Here is a 5,025-nt window from a genome sequence, read left to right on the forward strand (position 1 = left end):
GCCCTACCTGGAGCCTCTGGCAGAAAGCACCTGGGGAGACTCGAGGTCGACCCCTAGGGTTTTGGAGTCGGGGATACAGAGGATCCGAGGCCCACTATGCTCCAACTAAAAAAGAGATATTGGCAGCCTGTGAAGGGGTGTGAGCTGCTTCGGAAGTGATCGGCACTGAAGCACAGCTCCTCCTGGCAACCCGACTGCCGGTGCTGGGCTGGATGTTCAGAGGGAGGGTCCCCTGCACACATCATGCATGGAGTAAGTGGGTCGCACTGATCACACAACGGGCTCGAATAGGAAAGCCCAGTTGCCCAGGAATCCTGGAAATGATCATGGACTGGCCAGAGGGCAAAGATTTTGGAATATCACCAGAGGAGGATTTGACGCGTGCTGAGGAGGCCCCAATGTATAATGAACTATCAGAAAATGAGAAACAGTATGCCCTGTTCACTGATGGGTCCTGTCGTCTTGTGGGAAAGCATTGGAGGTGGAAGGCTGCTGTATGGAGTCCTATGTGACAAGTTGTAGAAACTGCTGAAGGAGAAGGTGAATCGAGCCAATTTGCAGAAGTAAAGGCCATCCAGCTGGCTTTAGACATTGCTGACCGAGAAAAGTGGCCAGTGCTCTATCTCTATACTGACTCATGGATGGTGGCAAATGCCCTGTGGGGGTGGTTGCAGCAATGGAAGCAGAGCAATTGGCAGCGCAGAGGCAAACCCATTCGTGGGATTGCTTTTGCTCAAGGACATTTAAATGATTAAATCATGTCTTTCCTTCTGGACCAACTGGGTCCTGCATTGAAAAACAAACACCGTGAAAGAAAATTCTTATGATTTATGAGGTATGGTCCATCTGTGTGAGATCCAAAGCAAAGTAGTAGAATCTTTTCTACAGTTGTAATTCTAACACATTGCTTGTATTAAAGTTTGCTTAAAAAAAGCTTAATTCCACAGGATAATTTTCCACCTAATTCTCGTAGTTATAAAATAGATTAAGTTCTTCTGTGTGAAAAGAATTAATTTAAAAAAGAAAAGTTTGAAGTGGCAAAACCATTAAATAGTCATTAATATGAACTCATATAAACAACCTGATGTACTTCAGGAACTTTGAAGGGACTGGTAATTTGAAGAACCAGAAGAGATAGTCAGGCAAGACAACAGAGAAGTAAATTTTAACGGGATATAAAAAAAAGTTAAGGATGTTAAGAAATGTGAACACGTACATATAAGTGAAATCTGAAAGAAAAAAAAATAGGCCCAGAGTGAAATGAAAAAAAATTTAAGGAGTGGCATTTACAAGATATAGATAAGAAATTATGAACTTTATACTACTTTGTTTTTTACAAAGAAAGATTTAGTCTTCTGCACCCAAGGATGGTAGAATGTGATTTACTGTGTGACATTAGAATAAAGCTTTAGATGTCTAACAACCTGCTGTTGAGATATATACATAAAAGTAATCCAAGTACATTACTGATTTTTAAATAATTTTCCCATAATTTTTATAATAGCAAGAATCTTAATTAAGTAAGAACAGAAGGCAGAAATAGAAAGAGAATGGACTTTCTTTTAAACGTACTGGTTTGATTGACAAGGTGTAGCTGTAAATTTGACTGTCTGTTCTTCCACGCTGTTTAAAAATACAAATGTGTATTTATTGTTTTGACTAGCTAAGCAGTTTTTAATGAAATGCCTGAGGTCATAAAAAGTTATGAAGGGGTTTTTTTTTAGGTTTCACAGGTTGCTTTGTTGAGAATTTATATTCCACTACGATGAAATTTTTATACTAGTTCCCACAGAAGCAAGAGCTAGGAACTACCTGATTCTCAATGTGTTGGAAAAAACATGTCACAGTCTGACAAAACTCTCAGAAGGCAGCCTTCCTATATGACCTGAAGGCAGTGTTCTATAATGTTCATAAAATTGCCAATGAAATTAAATGAAGTCAAGATTATTAAAGAAAATATTTTTATAAGGTGGAAATAAAACGTGTTTGAAAGTAGGTAAACTATTTGGACTCAGCTATTCTCTCAATATGTTAATTGTTGGTGTCTACTACATTATTACTGCTAGGTTTATCTCAAGTTTCATATTTTACTGTCTCCAAATATGACCATTTTCTGCATACTTTCATAATATTGCCAAAGTTCTGGTAGCACATTTTATCTCAGATTTCCAAACAAGTCATATAGTTAATGAATGTTCATTGTTTGCCCCTTAGATTTCAAAAAGGACAAACTTTTGCCTCTCCCCCATCAATGCCTGTTTTAGTTAGAAAAATGATACAGAGGCCCTGCTTTGATTTTCTCCTTCTGGCAGATGTAGGCTTCAGCATGGGGATCACTCACTGCCAATATGCCTGCTAAGGCCACCTTCTCTGTCATAGTTGGTTATTTCCTGATTGGGTCTGTCTGATCACCATGTAAAAGATTTTCTCCAGAGTGGTGACCTTCACTCTCACATTTTACTTCTTCTGTCTGACAGATGCAGTTTGGCTGCTTATTGATTTAGTCAAGAAATTGATTCTAATCTGAGGTGGAAAATGCTCAGAAGACTTTACTGCCTGCTGACCTTAGATCAACTCATAATGTATGTTTCCAACGCTGGCCACTCCGATGGCATGATTAGAGATTCATGTACACATTTATCAATCAAACTATATTGATATTGTGCATAACGGAGAGTGGGCAGTAAAGAGGAGTGTTTTGAAAGGACACTAAAGATTAGGCAGGTGAAGCTGGATAAGGGTGAGAAAGAAACAGGAAAATTAAGTATACCGTAAGCTTAAATAACCTACCTACAGGTTTCTCATATCGATGAAGTCTTGAATGTATAGTGGGAAAAGGAGAAGCATTCTACAAGAAAAATCTGGTATTTTAAGGATAGTATGTCCTCTTCTTTAACTTAGCAAACAGGAGACTTGTCTGCTCAGTCATTACCTTTAGGAGATCCATATGGAAGGATTTATACAAAAATAAGCATTAGAAAACTGTAGGAGATAATGCTGATTAAAGCAACATTTTCTGCACCTGAAGAAGTAAAACATGAACAGGACAAATTTGCTGTAAATGGCAGATCCTGTGGTTCACACTCTTGTAGCCACTGTTGTTATGAAGTCCCCCAAAAGATGTATCAGACCGTTGGAATGAGTCTAGCTAAAATGAATGGGAGCCACCTTACTTTTCACCTCACCTATCTCTTTCTTTAGGTGACTTCCAGTCATAAAAATGAAGAGGTGATCAAAACCCCAGCCAGCAATCTTGATCTAGGCCATTATACGTACGTATAAAAAATGTATATTAATAGTAGAAATTAACAATCACATCACAGTGCTTTTCCTTTGTCCAAGTCTTTACAATGTATTACTGAAGCATATTCTGTTAGATGTGTCCTTAGTGATGTTCCTTGAGACAGAATCTGTTTGAATGTAGTAATGTCAACCCTGACAAAGAAATGCCCTGCTGACACTTTTAAATGTGTATGTATGGATAACCCAAAGTAATAGTTTTTCCTAAGGTACTGTGATAGCTTTTGTAATTCAGGCTGAAGTTTAAAAAGCTTGTGTCCTTGCAAAGTCTTGATGTAGTTCTATTCTTATGACTAGGCTGATGTTTTCAAACTATTTCCTCACTTTTTTCTCCACATTTGACATGTCTGAAGATGTAGTAACTACCATCAGCCTGTGTGCAGTGAACTGAGATATTGACACTTCTCAAAGACACATGCCATTTTACTTTGTTATTTTGTTAGCCTACTTAGCCGTAATATTGCAAGTGCTATAATGACCAAGATTTTAATCAGGTATATGTATAAAAATACTTAATAACAATATTAAATAAATACTTATTTCTCTTTTTCCAACCCTTAAATGGCATGAGAAAGCTTGAAATCAAATTCTAAATTCTTCCCTAAAGAAAGCATTTATTTTTCTTTCCTTTTTGTACAGAAGATTGAATTTAGTACATTATGTAATGCAGTATGAATAACCCATCTGACAAGTTCTGCTACAGTGCAGTTGAGTGGTTTCAGCAATAGTTCATAGATTAAATGCTGCAGAAAAGGACAAAGGATGCTGGCTGTCCTAAAGAGGTAATAATCTAAGGATGGATAGAAAGAGAATCATTGACTAAAACAGACATATGGAGGGGAATAAGAAACCAATGGGATTACACTTATAAGCATGAAAAACAGCGAGCGCAGAACAGCGTGCAACCTCCATGCTGTCATAACTAAGAATTTCAGACCCTTTTTCCACAGTTTTCTCTCCACCTGTCATAAGAAACTGTTTAGATAGTTAAATGAAAACCCAACACAAAGCGGACATGAGCTGAAACAACATGAATGTCTTAAGACTTTAATAGGTTGTGTACTGAAATTATTTTATAACATGCCTCTAGATCAGGTCCTTCTACTTGTAGATGTGCACTTTAAATCAACATAATAGACAAGACTGTGTTCCTAGAGAGGAAAACAACTAATTCATGCAATGGCTGAGCAAGAACTGATTAAAACAATGAATGTGCAAGTTCTTCTCTCCCGTAGCATCAAGCAGCCAAGCACACAGGAGCTTTGGCATGGCATATCTGAAATTAACTTCAGTTTCTCTCTGGCAGTGTTAACTGAAAATGCATATTATAATGTTTCAGCTGTAGAAATGCAATGACATTGAAATCAACAATGGCACTCAATGTGCCTGTAACTGCTCACTTAAAAAAAAAAGTCTTAATTTATTAACTCTCAGGTACTAAGTGTATCTGTTGTCGGTGTCAAATCTTCCAAAAGATGAAGTTTGCTTTTACTTTCCTTTATGTCCTGGTTTCGGCAGGGATAGAGTTAATTTCCTTCCTAGTAGCTGGTACAGTGCTGTGTTTTGCATTTAGGGTGAGAACAATGTTGATAACACACCGATGTTTTAGTTGTTGCTAGGTAGTGCTTACACTAGTCAAGGACTTTTCAGCTTCTCATGCCCTGCCAGCAAGAAGCTGGGAGGGGGCACAGCCAGGACAGCTGACCCAAACTGGCCAAAGGGACA

Source organism: Pygoscelis adeliae, unplaced genomic scaffold (assembly GCF_000699105.1).
Source record: "Pygoscelis adeliae isolate BGI_AS28 unplaced genomic scaffold, ASM69910v1 Scaffold170, whole genome shotgun sequence".
Lineage (NCBI taxonomy): Eukaryota > Metazoa > Chordata > Aves > Sphenisciformes > Spheniscidae > Pygoscelis > Pygoscelis adeliae.